Here is a 15054-nt window from a genome sequence, read left to right on the forward strand (position 1 = left end):
CCCCCCCAGACAAACAACCCCTCCCACAAACCAGCCCACCCCTCCCCAAGCCCACCAAACCCCCTATCCTGCAACCTACTCCCAGCATCAATTTTACCAGCATTCACCAGTGCCAAAAGCTGACCAAAGTGAGTTGGAGAGGTGGAGGGTTAGTTCACTAGAGGGTGGGGGGTATTCATCTGAAGGTGAGGGGGTTAAAGGAGCTAAAAATAGCCTCTGGTCCCAGGGTGCAGAGAGCCCATCCATCCCCTCCAGGGCCCCCTGCAGACCCTGCTAGACCCCCCCACCCCCCCCCCACCCCCCCGCCCCCCCCCACCCCCCCCCCCCCGCCTCCCTCCATGGACCCTGCTAGCCCCGTTGATCCCACCAATCCCTCCTGTAGACTCTACTTGCCCCCACCCATTTCTCCCAACCCCACTCCCCGCCCAGATCCTGTTTGCCTCCCCTAATCTCCCCAAGCCCCCCTACTAGCTCCCCATATCCCAACTTCCCTTAGATCATGTGGTCATTTTTAACTCTATCCAACTTCCCTCTAACCTCCCCAAATAGCTGTACATACCCAAAATGAACACAACAAAGTCGCAGCTGCCAGGGCTTCCAGAGTGTAGCTCCAAGGAAACCTCCTGGAATCCCTTGAGTCATCAATCCAGAGCTGTCCATAGGGCAGGGCTGCCCAAGAGCCATGGACCGATAAGTCATGCAGGTCTTTGGCACTGGCAAGGGCATTGCTGGGGTTGCTATAGAACTTACAAACCGTAGATGGCCAGGCTTCCCAGCCTGGCAGGTTCCCTCAGATCACTCCTGTATTTAGGCAAAGTGACATCAAAACCAAAATATTGCAGGTTTTATGAATCAGCATTTTCTGACAAAAAAGTTTCTTCAGAAAATCCCACTCCCAGCTCTATTCCTAAAACGTGATCAACCCTTACAGAGCTTAGAGGGACACCTATTTCCTGACGTGTGGCAAAAGGAGGTATTTCATTCTAGAGTGGCATTGTGGTAAAGCCATGAGCTGCAGGAACACTAATTACAGAAACTGGTGCACCGGGAACTGAATCCCTTGGCCTACAGCACCTAAATAGAGAGCAGTGCAAGTAGAGAGAAAAGAAGATCCATCCATTAGAAGGCAACATGAGTCACTAACTGATACGTATCAGGAGTGTTCACTGCAGTATACACACTTAAGCTTTAAGGCACCTCATGATACTAGAAAAAAAATAATTTCTATTATCGGAAAGAAACTGGATGGAAAGACAAACCTGTCATTCAGGTGTTAAGAAGTGTACATGAGCATGTACATGCGCGCGCGTGTGTGTGTGTGCACGCGCGCATGCGCGCACGTGCACATGTGTACGCATGTGTGTGTCGGGAGTGGCACTAATCAGGTCTCAGAAAAATGTATCTGGTTGACTGCAATTTGACTACCATCCAAAACCATTAATCACTTGAGGTTTTAAAGAAGTATGTACAAAAGAAGTCTGCTTTTTCCCACAGGATATTCCAATGCTGTCCTGAAGGACAAAAATGGAAAACTGGAAGCCGCTAAGCTACAGGTGAAGAGTGTTCGTCTTCATTCTGGACATTCTGTTCATCTGTCACTTTTTTAATGACAAATTAACTATCTAGGGACCAGACCTGACACTTCAGATATTTGGAACCATTTTTTCTTCTCCTGTAAGAGTTTGGTGGGATTTGTTTAAAGGCTTTATTTTCATTTTGATAAATAGCAAATGTTACGAATGTATACAATCTTAGGAGTGCTGAAGAAAGCCATCTCTCTGAATGAGAGAAAAATATCCCTTTACTACATTCTAGACATCTTTTCAAGGGTGCTGCCTAGAGATACTTTCAAAGGTGCTGCAGAGTGCCATACAATACTAGCACTGTTAGGTGTGCAAACAGGATTCACAAGATGAAAACCCAAAGATTTCAAATAGGAGTCGTCTACAGCGTTAAAAACATTTTGCCCTGTTGCAGCCTTTCTGAGTTCTCTGCAACAAAAGAGTTCCTCTATTGTTTTTCAGTTGTCAAAAACAGAGTAAAAACAAAGAGCTGGCTATTTTTGAGGGGTGCTTTGGGTCTAAGGAGGGGTGCCTCAAATCTAAAAAGCTGGAGAAATCACTATTTAGTACTTGCCACACCAGTAAAGCACTTTCACTGCTATTCTATTTAGTAAAAGGCAGTAAGCTACTCAATCAGCCATCACTTCACATATGACAAACCTTCAGCACTAAGTTGAAAATGATGAGTAGAGAGTCAATTGATGAAGCTCCTGCGCTATTGTGGCCGGTATCAAAGGGCATGATTTGGCTTGCTTGTTATTATTTTTGTCTCCCCAGAAGAGTATTCACTGGGTGTATGATAAGTCAATTGCAGAACCACATGTCCTTTGAAAATGCATCATAGAGATGAAGTAGAATAAGCTGCCTCCTTTTGTACTGTTGTGTAATAATAATTACAAGTTTGGGCCAAACCAATAAGAAAATTTGGGGGTGATAATTGCATTGTGTGCTCAGTCTGATTTCCAACCACAGTCTTGGACAATTTTACTTGGATTTGTTAATTATACAGAGACTTAAATTAGTAATTTGTTCCACACCGAGTGAGAGAAAGTACAGAGCAAGATCTAACAATAGAAAATAATTGTTTTTGTTGTTCACACTCATAATTCAGCCACAAGAGGATTTTTGCAACTAGATTAATTAAGAAAATTCATAAATGTTTCTGGGCTCAGTGGCCTCTACTAATCATATCTGATTCTGAGATGATTATTGTAGCACATAGCCCAGGAGAGATCTCACAGCACTGTCTGGATTTTCCTGCATACAAAGCAGGGACTTTGCATTTCTGTTATTTATTTATAGATACTACCGGTGAAAAGATTCCTTCTCTCCACTGCTGCAAGATAATATTGTTTTAGTGCCCTTTGTAATCTTGATTTGAATATTATGAGTAGTGGATGCATAATGTTCTCTTGTAGGTTGCTTTAAAAGTTCTCATATGCTGGTCGATGGATCTCACTCAGAACAAGGACTGAATGCCATTTAGATGGTAGAGAACTAGTTAGGGAAGAACTAGTTACCTAATCCCTTTCTCACAGGGGCTAAGTACAGGCATTACACTTTTACTGGTATAAGTGATCAGAAACCAGTCTATACCCATAATAGAACAGCAGTTTGGTGCACACAGACTGGATTTAAAAGGGCAGAACCCAGTCTAAGACTTGCACTCCTCTCCCCCACAACAAAGGGCAAATGTGTGTTCTTTTCGCTATTGATCTAAACTACGCCACTTACAGAAAACAGCATAACTTAGACTGATTGCACCTCGGGCTTTTTACATGTCTGTAGCTAACCAATGTGACATACAGAATGAAGTCAGATAAACAAAGGTTTGTTCCATTGTCAAACAGATCCTATTTTTGCTAATTCTTTCCTGTTCGTTTTCAGGGATTAATTTTGCTACAAAGACCTCAACCTGAGCTCTGATTTCATTGGCCCTTAGATATTTCCCTTTCTTTAGGGAAATGTTTTTAGACTTTTTGTCTTGCCTGTGAATGAAGTAAGCATCTCCCTGGCTACTATTTCTTTACAAGATCTTTAACAGCCCTCAAGTTTTTATCACATCTCCTCTTATTGCCATCTTGCTGTGATAAATCTTTGGTCCTTTATTAAGAACTAATTCCGGCTCTCAGTACATACAGCTTGAAGCATAAGTGCCTGTGGTTATGTTGGAAAGAGAGCAAGAAAAACGAATATGCATTATGTCTTACTCCTATTTTGAATGATATTGAGCAACTGTTCCTACTGGGCTTTTTCTGGTATTAGTGTCTCTTCATCGTGCTAACACTAGAATTACCACTTATTGTGCACAGTTTTTAACATTAGTAAGAAATTAGAACGTATTTTGCTTTGAAAGTTTTATGCTTACTATGCTTAGTTAACAGTCATATATTTAATTTCAATGCAGCATAACCACCTGCGCAGGAATTAAAATAGCTAATTTTCTAAGTACGGGAACTTTTTATTTCCTGGTGCTCTGTGTAGACTGAATATTTTATTCTGTTACATCTTAATACGGTATAACCAGCCATCTTTCTAGTAAACCATTCAGAAAATTTACAGCAGAAAATTGTGCCTATGATCTTTTTCTTCCTATCAGTGGCTGAAAGCCAGTCCTCAGCTAAAGCAGGAAGAGAAGAAAAGCAATGAGGATTTAACAAGGTCTCAGAGAGGTTATGATCATCAGAAATACATTCAGTGGCTAGTTCTTTATTTTCATGTCTCCTTGTGCAGTAATTAATATTTAGGCCAGGTGGTTGCATCCAGGTGTGGAAAGACACTTGACTTGTGACCCTGCTGATCTGCTTTTAGCCTTTCCCTGTGTGTGGAGCTGTACTTCTATTTCATGAACAGTCAGAAAGGAGAAGAGGAGTACATAACATACTTAAGAATACCCATAATGACTCCACAATAATTAGGATTATCAGCAAAAAGAGTGAATTCATTAATGTTCCATTGCAATCAGCAGGTTTGCCTCAACAAACGCTGGAAGATTTGCCCCCTAGTGTTGACAGAGATTTTTACTGTGGAAATCACAAAAAGTACACAATGATTAAAAGGTCAAGCACTGAATTTGGAAGGGTTTTGACGCTTATACTCAAATGGGTGTATACAGGCTATGCTGCTTTAATATTTCAGCTCCTTCCAGAGTTCCTTCAAATAACAATGCTTCTAGTTCCCAGTTGATGCTTACTCTCTGATGCCCACTTCTCTATCATATGCATGGATTTTAAAAAAGAATAGTGTGCTAATAGGACTCAGTAACACTAACAGTCCTCTCTGGGCAGGATGTAGAATCACCTATAGAAACATAGGCAGACAAGGTTCCTTGGGTGAATTTGATATCTTTTATTAGACCAACCCAAATGGTTGAAGAATAGTTATTAAGCAAGCTTTTGGGTTCAAAAACCCTTTGTCAGGCTAAGGAAGCTTCAGCAGTTGGTGTGTGCTTAGCCTAACATGGCTACAACCTAAACCTATAGAAACATGGCTTTTCTAGACCTAATTTCTATTAATTATTTGGGATGGATTTTTCACTTTTAAGGGTTTTTTTGTTTGTTTGTTTGCTTATTTGTTCTTTAAACTTCTTCCTAATTTCTGTACCTCCCAGATACAATAAATATCCACGTTACTATGCATATTCATTAAGAATGAAAGCAGCAGAAAGAGGCTCTGCAGGAGCTGAATGAGTTAAAATTTGACTTTGCATGGTTCTCCACTAATACCTATATTCAGTTACGTGTCCCTTTCAGTCATTAAAACTCAAACTAACCTGAATATTACCTTTAAAACACAGGGTCCTGATTTCTATAGTAACCGAGTGTTCTCTCTTGAGTTGTGAGCTATCACTACCAGTGGTCCCTAGATCCTGTTCTATAGCCTGAACATACCTCAGCTGAAATAATATGGACACATGTCACCCTAGCTAAGAAACACAGCATTTCTCAAAGCTTTCTAAAACAGATGTGTCCTGAGTTGCAACTACTTAATTTCTCGTGATGGCTGTATAGTCAGGGGCAAAGTAATAAGTCTTCATTGCTAAGTACATTCCAATAGTTTGGCAAAAATATAAGTTCATTTATAATAATGTGCATTGATAACTCAAATATCAGAGATTAATGAAGAGGACTGCCATAAATAGAGAGCATCTAAATCATTTGATAAGGTGTGTATGGGGAAATGTTTTTCAAAATGACTATTTATAAGCTTTTCTGTGTAGGAATAAAAAAAGTAAACTGTGCTAACAGGATAGGGTATGCTATCCTGGAAATTAAATGACTGAAAAAAGGTGGGGATCATCAGCTGAACACACATTCCCAATGTGATTCTGTGGCAAATAATATCAGTATAAAGCATAAGAAATATAAATAGGGGAATCTCAAGTAGGAGTGTGTAGTGTGTAATACCAGGTCTACCAATCATGTCCACATTTTGAGAAAGAAGCTGAAAAGATGGAGAAGCTTCAAAGAAGAGCTGTGAGGATGGTTAAATAATAAAACCTTGTCTTCTACTGAAAGTTTTAAGGAGCAAAATCCATTGCATTTATCAAAAAGAAGGGTAAGTGGTGACTGAATCATAGTCTTTTAGTGCCTACGTGTGGATCAGGAATTAGATAGCAAAGGGCTCTTCAATCTATCAGACAAAAGTATGGCTGAAAAGTCAAATCACTGGAAGGCAGCCTAATTCAAACTGTAAATAAGGCAACACATTTTAACAATGATGACAATTAATCACTGAGATAAATTACCAAGAATTGTGCTGGATTGTCCATCAATGGTAATTTTTAAATCAAGGCTGGGTGTGCTTTTTAAAAGTTACAATCTAGTTCAAGAACAGCTATTGGACTCACAGAAGGAATTACTACAGGGAGAGTCTATGATCAGCATGGGTGCCAAGTACGTAGGGGCTGTGAGGGCCCTGGCCCCGCTCGGGAGGAAGGCTGCACCTGAAATGTGTAAAACTTTCCACATGTCCATCATCTAACTGCCCCCCCCACCCCCTGTGCACTCTCCCTCACCAGAAAAAAAAAAGTCAGCACCTATGATGACCAGCTTTATTCAGAAAGTTAGATTACATGGTAGTCAATCTTTTTTTGGTCTTATAAATCTATGAATCTATGAAACTCTTGGATATATTTGATGTTTCAGGAAGGATCTATTACTGAAATATTTTTGTGTAATTGTGTTAACAACCACCCTTTTCTTTGGCTTCCAGGCTTATTTTAACAACAGATCTTCTCTGTTCCCTACCTGTGATGATTATAAAATGCAAAATTTGTGTCAGACAGCCAACTTACACTGTCAGTAGCAAATTTACTACCAAAACACTCAGAACAGATTTTTCTACCCACCCACAAAAATAAAGGAACATTGCTGCAAGACATATACCTAAAAGAGACACATATGCCTTAGTAAAAATTATAATTTTGAAGTAAATCAGTTGTGCTTTATGATTTATGGTTTACAGTTTATAGCATATGCTATATCATTATGAACTGCCTTTTTTCACTCAGCAAAATAACAAAACAAAGAAGTTGAATGCACTTTAAACATTGCCGGAAAAGCAATGATTTTAAATAAAATCATTCCAACATATGCAATCTAAATAAGCAAATATGTATAAAAGGTGGGTTTTCTGCACATCCCTTCACAGCATCTGATGAAGTTAGCTTCAGTTCACACAAGCTATTGCTATATAGATATAGATATAGATATACACACACTTTGGTTAGTTTATAAGGTGCAAACTTACCCTGCCTTCTACTTCAAACTAAAATGGCTAACTACGTCTCAAATATATATAAAAATAGATGCAGAAAAATCATTTACATGATGCAATATTAGTAAGTATTAGTAAATGTTTCCCTGGTTACTTTCAGAGATATTTTATACATTCTGAATCATTTGCTGAATGGTCTTTCTGCTGAAAGTTTGCACAAGCTTGTCTACTACAATGCAAGTACAGACAACAATAAATACTGCTTCTCAAAGGAATTGCTCTGTTTTTATTCAGGTAAAATTGTCGTTGAAATTGATGGGAACTCAAAAGGTGAAATTCCCAGAGATAAATTCTGATGGTCTTAACGATAATTTTATTTGGTTCGTGTAAATGCAGGACTTGCATTGACTTTATTGAAGAGTTTTAACAGAGTTGGGGCTAAGGACTTTAGGAAAGCCCCACAGAAGCCAGTGGGCTTGAATAAAGACTGGGTAAAAAGTGAGAAAGGACTTTAGGGTTTGGGATTATCCTCAGAATTCCCACCACCATTGTCATCAGTACAAAAACAGCAGGACCTTTCTAATTATATAGGGTCCATCTGCACTGAGACAAAGTATGGCCATGTATGCTGAGATGAAGGGGCAACAGAAGTTAATCCCCAAACACTATTAAACATGCAATAATAAACATTATTTTTTTCTGAAACTAATGGCCAGATATATGATCTTCTGTGATCTCACAGTGAATAGCATTTATGAATAACTCTATAGAAGTCAATGAGTATATATTGGGTGGCATTCAAAGTAAGTGAAGATTGTAGCTCTGCTCCTCATAATACAAAAATAAACAGGAGTTCTTAAACAGAAACGAGGCAGGATGCAGGGGAGTAAAAGTGTTTATTGTAATGTTCAAAAGTCTTTGATCAGAACACAGAAAAACTTAGTTGCTGTTCAAAAGTAGGAAGGGAGGGGCTGCAGCAGGTTTTTGAGTGGGAGTGATTCCAGTGCACACTTCTGCACATTTTATTCTAAGTGGCATTGGCTTAGTAGGAAGTTTAAAAAAAGCCTTACCTCATTTAGCTGCTGATTCTGGAGGGGAAATCCTTTAGCTGAGACAATGAAAAGACTGCCTAGAGAATAGCAGGGTTAGGTAAACACAGGTGCTGGGTTATCACTTCAAAAGCCTCACAGGAGTGAATATAAATGGATGTGATATTAATTTTAAAACATTTTGTAGAACATTGACCCAGCCAATAGGGTAATTCCTTAGGTCATTTCCTGCTCCTCTGATTGGGTCAGAAATAACAACAACAAAAAAAAGATTGCAAAAGATTTGCATATGGCCAACTCACACCTTAGTGTTCAAACAAAACAGGTCTAACCAGGTTACCCATGTGTCTTAAGAACTAAATAGAAACCTGTTAATGGATGAAGGATTGATTTCTCTGTAATTGTTTTTTTAAGACCATCTACTTTTTTCTTTTTTGGGGGGATGAAAGGTTATTTCAGGTAGATCGGTGGCTTATAAATAGAACAAGGAGAAATGAAACGAAAGAATACCCCTGTTTGGTAATACATTTAAAATTAGGCTTGAAATACACTAGGAAATGTATTGCAGGAAGCAATCCCACACATGGGCAGGGGGATAGATTGGATGATTCAATATGGTGGGCTACCCATTTCCCATACACTGCTGTGCCACTACTGAGCTTCACTAGGCAACACAAAAGGAAAAGCAGAGAATTACAACCATGGGGTATCTTGACACGTGCTTGGGGGGGCGGTGGCATTTTAATTAGAGTGGCTCTAAGAGCCACTCTAAAGCACCCACAGTGTCTTGTGTATGCAGTGTCCCATGCTTCAGAATGGTGGCAGGGGCACTTTAACTAAAGCTCGTTCAATGAACTTTATTTAAAAAGTGCCCCTGCTGCCATTTTGAAGCTCAATGTTGTTGAATACACAAGACGCGGAGGCTGCTGGAACACTGAGCAAAAAAGGCTAATTAGCACACGCCAGGAGACTCGATTAATTAGGTCTGCTCTGATGCATTGTAATTAGAGCACATTGGAGCAGCATCCCCACACATGTACAGGCACCCATTATGTCTTTTCAAACCCTGCCCTCCCATCAAAGTGGAGGACCAAGAGATTTATATTAACAAAAATATACCTGAATTGAAACTCCACTGAAATCAATGAGAACATTTTCAATTATTTCACTGAGTTTAGATCAGGACTAAGACAAAAGCCTTTCAGTAGGTAGGTCACCACTTCAGCTCTGGACTTTGGTGAGCTAATACCGTGTTAGGTTTGTGCTTGAAGTACAGGGACTGGAAGTTAGGTCTCCTTGGGCATGTCTACACATGATGTTATGTGGCTGTAGCAACTCACTATGGCAATGTAGCATCGGTGGTCACAAACCATGATGCTGCAGCTACATCACCATAGCAATGCACTCCCTCATTATAGCATGTTGCTATGGCAACATGGCAGCTAAAAATAACCATGCACACCGTGCATGGCACAGTATAGGCTGTTACTATACTATCATTGAGTACTTTGTTTGGTGCAGTTGGGACATGTATAGATGCACCCCCTATTGCTATTATTAAAGCTATAACAAATTTGCTTTCTAACTTCGGATAGGTCTCTTAGGGCAGGGGAATTAGGGACTTAAATACCTCAAAAATGTGGTCCTTGTGCTTGTTTCCCTATCTTAAAGGTAAATTTAACTTGAATAAAACTAAAAATAACTGTGTAGGCTGTGAGGGTTAACTCAGGTGTGTGTACAAGAAACAAGAGACAGCAAAGTATCATTAGATGATGACCGTTCAGTGGCCTTGGTAAAATGAGTTTAGAAGCCTCAGTTCAGTACAGATCCTGCCATCCATCATAACACCCACTTCATGGATCTGCACTGAACTGAGGCCACTGAACAGTCATCATATAATGATGTTGTTAAACATTCTTGATGCAGGCACTAAGGCCACAGGCAATAGTAATAATACTGAGCAAAAAATGCACCGTGAAGATTATCACACTTTGCTCTCCTTGTCAGCCTCAGTTTTAGCTTTTTCATTTCCTGTGACCACAGGCAACATCAGAGGATCTCATGGGCATCATGCTGTCTGCAAGCCATGGGTATGGGACCATAGGAATAAACCCTCAATAGGTGTAGAGAATGATCTTCCTTTGACCTCTAGTGGAAAACCCTGTTAATTAAGGGGATGGGGAGGGAAAAACTTGCACTCCTGTTCCTTCTGCTCTGCTGAATATCTGGATAAATAGAGGATTTCAGTCTCTAGGGATTGCCATCTTGCACCACTCACCAGCACTGCAGTCTGTATTTAAATGTATTAAAATACATGCCGGTCTGGTTTATCAGAAAGAAGGTGCTTCATAATACAGCCATTGCTTGGAAGGGTGAGCTATCGCTGTGTCACCTTTGACACCATCAACCTGCTTCCATGGTAATTCCTGGCAGCCTAAGAAAGTCACACTTGAGAAGCAAGGAAGACAATCACTTCCATCACTCTGTTGCATGCCAGTTGTAATGCTAAGGAACAACTATGATGGTAAAAACCAGCCCTTCCACAGTTAGTAGCTTCCACAAGTAGGTCAATGATCTATCTATCTATGCCCTAAGATTTCTCTAAGTGCTTGTCACAGGAGCCAACTATTTGCATACTAGCTCATCTCCCCTAGTACATATTTATACTTGTGCTTTCATCATCAAAGTAATAATTAGTTGTTATGTTAATCAGAGAGCCACACAAGCTCAGAGAGGGAGACAGATAAAAAGTCAGTGAGTAGACAGAAAAAGAGATGGAGAGAGCACTTTACGCCCTTTGTATGGCATGAGTAACAATAGACCACTTCTTGCCCTAACATGGAAAGGTTAAAAAAACCACAGTAAGATAGGTCTTACGTACACTGCAATATAGTCAGAGAGTACTGATTGAAAACATTGTCAGGGAGACCACAACATGCCAACTGTTGGTAGAATACCTACAGAGGAAGTACAATGTATCTACTTCTGGGGGCAAGGGAAGGAGCAGCTGAACCACCCTTATTTTAGGTTGCTGAGACCCCTTTTATCCTGGTTCCTATGGAGAGGGAAATCTAAAGCAGCTGAGACCTACAATAGGTTTCTTTCAGACAGACAGAAAACCACATTGTGCCAACAGGTCAGTGTGAGGCCATGGGCCAGCATTTCATCATGCGTTACTTAGTAGTCTGGTATGGGCTACTTCTAAAGGCAGCATGGACAGAATAGTTGCTCCTTAACGCTACCTCCCAACTGGTTAGCCACACCTCTTATGATCTAGGTTATGCATCTTGTAACATGCATCTTATTTCAATGGAGAATCTACTGATGGCTCTCTGAGGCAGCCAGACTCCCCATTCATATCCTCCGGACCTTGAGCACCACAAAACTAACAAGATATTGCTACTTCCCCTCTCTGGATAGCAGAGGATGTATGAGGGACTCAGACACATAGAAACACAGGACTGGAGAGGACCTCCTCGTATTCCCAGCTATTCCCTGAGTCCCTTGTATTCCCAGGTAATCGCGTAATAAATATGAACTTAAAAGGATCCACAAGAACATGCTCCCCAGCCCACATAACAAAACAAGAAGAAAAAAACAAAACAAAAAATAAGGAGAAACTAGAGAGCTAGCAATATCTTGGGCACCTGCAAAGGCATTTAGTTTTGGTATGATATGGCTTCACATTCCAGGAAGCGGACCATGACTACATCATAAAGAATGCAAAATAAAACACAAAGGTCCTTACCCACCTGAAAATGTCTTTTTGACCCCAGGGCTAATGATTGATTTACCGTGGAGTGTATGAGCAAGACCCACCATGATAGGTTTCATGGTATTGTTTAAGAGCATCAGCACACTGCAGCCAATCTCTAATCTCCAACATAACCAATGTCTGATGCTTTTTAGAAAAGGCAAAACCAAAAATCCTTAAACCAATATGATCAGTGATATGGCATAAATGCCTGTTCAAATGACTAGAATTTGCCTCTTCCATGTTTAGCCATTATAAAAATATTATATTAATTGGCTGGCTGGCTAAGATCTAGAATGGACTCTCATCATTATTGTTTCTGATAAAGTAAGAGCATAAATGTTAGGTAATTTCCAACTTCTTATATGAGCTAGCGTGAAATATAGACAATTGAATAAATGTATTTTAACCTCCACTTTACTTCATAACTACATTTAGCTGTGTGAGAAGCTGCTGTTTAAACTGGATTTTTTCAAATAATCATTGAAAATGATGGTTTAATGTATGAGGTTCTCTGCCTCAGTTCTGTTCTTCCTTTCAGTGTGTCTGGGAAGAAGTGAACAAATGAATAATAAAGAGAATTACACAAATGCACCAAAAGGCACTAAAATTATAAACTTTCTATGAGAATAGCAATAGAAAAGGCTAATATCACAAACAAACAGACTCACACCCAAGCTATATTAGATATTATAGGTGAGGTTGCACTGCCTATTATTAAGGATGCCTGACATTTCCCAATCTAAATCATTGCAATGAACTCTGGACATTAGTCGTCTTTTGTATCTTTTTTTATTGTTGTCCTTTTATATTTGCACATCAAGAGGTATCTTTCTTCTTTATATAAGCACGGGAAACCTATGTGAAAAGAACTTTGTTAAGGTTGCCAAGTTCAAAGATAGAAAACATCAGATTTAAGATTATCTGTTTGAGTTTAAGTTAGCACTCTTGTGTACAATCTGCATTCTGATATAATCTTGAATGATATGACTGGGTATTATTCTTTCCACAGGACTCCTACTTCATTTGTGGCACAAATTCAAAGTTAAGTAGTGGATGAGAGAGTGATTTCTGGGAAAGGATAGTGCATAAATCAGTTGAATGCTGCCCTGGAGCATTCAACTACCCAGGTTCTATGACACAGGGTTGATCTGCAAGGTATAATTAAGTGCTGTGAAGATCTCTTCCAAGCTAGCATTGAATGTGCTAGATAAGGTATCAGAAGCAGTATATTTATCCACCCAAGCTAATTAGAATGTAATAGTGTTCTCTTTTATTTGTTGGTTTCTTGTGCACAAATAAAGATATAAAGATGAACAAGTATCAAAAGACAAACAAGAAGGTTCATGTATCAGGGCTATTTTCTCCCTTCAGGATGTGCTCGGGATAGGGAATGACAATGGAGAATGCAGTCAACTTTCTGCATCTGGCACAGCAGTCCTATTTATCAGTCGTCACAAAGAGAAAAAGGAGAGAATGGAGGGTTTCCTAAGTGAAAGGTGGCAAGCACAGAATGTAAGTCCTACTCTGGGCTGAATTGAATATCCCTATTGATTTAACTAAAGGGAATACGTATCAGCCTCCAAAACAATATTTAATACTTAAGAAGTTCTCCCTAGTATAACTCTCACTAATGTCATAATAGCTGAAAACCTACATTATGTTACATACAATTGTGCTTACTGTAGAAGTAATGCTTAGGTTCAAATAATGCTTATAGTGTTTCAACCTTGATTGGCAAGCAGTTGGGTTTTTTTTAAAGAATCCTATCACCTTTCAGGGAAGTGTAGAAATGTCAGGCACCTGGAAATTTTAATTGGGCAGAGGAAATTTTAAAGGCAGAATGTAATTACATTAAATGACCAGGAGTGTGATCATTACTCCTACTGTTACAAAAGTGCCATAAGATTATGAATAACCAGATATGGTCAGGCATAAACCTTAGTGTTATGTCTCATCTGAAAAACAGATTTGATCCCATACAAGAGAGATGGGTATAAAAAGAACCAGAATGGCAGGCAACATCTGTGTTGTTAGCACTGTTGCATAGAGTTATAAGTGTGCCTATTTCTGCCCCATAATAGCATCTGTATGAATAGTTGTGGCTTTCCTGTATGGCACTGACACCATAATTTGGGCGGGGGCGAAAGTGCTTCACACATGCTCTGTTAGGAAAAAAGAGTGCAGGGGTTTTCCTCAGAAGAAATGTGCAAATTAAATCACATGGCAGGGGGAAAGCACTTGTAAAAGTGTTTGCAAATGCTAACCTGACATCACCACTATACACCATCACTTTTAGTGACAACTTTGTCACTGCCCAGGCCTTGCTCTAGATTATTTTTTCCCATCATATTCAGCCTTAAAAAGAAAGTCTGAAATGAAATGGCTCCTGGCAGGTGTTACACTTAAGACACCGTTAGTTTGCTAATTGCGTCTTAAATAGTAACCCAGCCACACGTTCAGGGAATTAATGGTGCCACAAAAAGGGAAATCAGCCACAAACATATTACACAAAAAGTGTGCAATATGTTTGTGGCTGGTTTCCATTGCACCTTAAATTGAATATGTGGTAGAGTTAGGACCATACCAGGGTCTCAATCACCTCCAGCTGACAATAAGGTTAAGGGCCTACAGACCAAGCCTTACGAGGAGAGACTAGAGAAACTGGATCTATTCAGCCTCCGCAAGAGAAGGTTGAGAAGCGACCTTGTGGCTGCCTATAAGTTCATCACGGGGGCACAGAAGGGAATTGGTGAGTATTTATTCACCAAGGCGCCCCCGGGGGTTACAAGAAATAATGGCCACAAGCTAGCAGAGAGCAGATTTAGATTGGACATTAGGAAGAACTTCTTCACAGTTCGAGTGGCCAGGGTCTGGAACGGGCTCCCAAGGGAGGTGGTGCTCTCCCCTACCCTGGGGGTCTTCAAGAGGAGGTTAGATAAGCATCTAGCTGGTGTCATCTAGACCCAGC

At 39.9% G+C, this 15054-nt stretch overlaps 1 protein-coding gene across 2 annotated transcripts in view; it reads right to left on the minus strand.

Moving 5' to 3' along the window:
• EHF (ETS homologous factor) overlaps window positions 1–15054 on the minus strand; it is a 57453-nt gene that overhangs the window by 37171 nt on the left and 5228 nt on the right. The window contains exon 1 of one of the 2 annotated variants that reach the window (XM_006014659.3): window positions 8351–8475. The exons of the other annotated variant lie outside the window; for it this stretch is intronic. The gene's annotated coding sequence lies outside the window, so the exon portion shown is untranslated. Of the gene's footprint in view, window positions 1–8350; window positions 8476–15054 lie in introns of those variants that run through there. 2 annotated transcript variants of the gene reach the window in all.

Source organism: Alligator sinensis, unplaced genomic scaffold (genome assembly GCF_000455745.1).
Source record: "Alligator sinensis unplaced genomic scaffold, ASM45574v1 scaffold442_1, whole genome shotgun sequence".
Taxonomy (NCBI): Eukaryota; Metazoa; Chordata; order Crocodylia; family Alligatoridae; genus Alligator; species Alligator sinensis.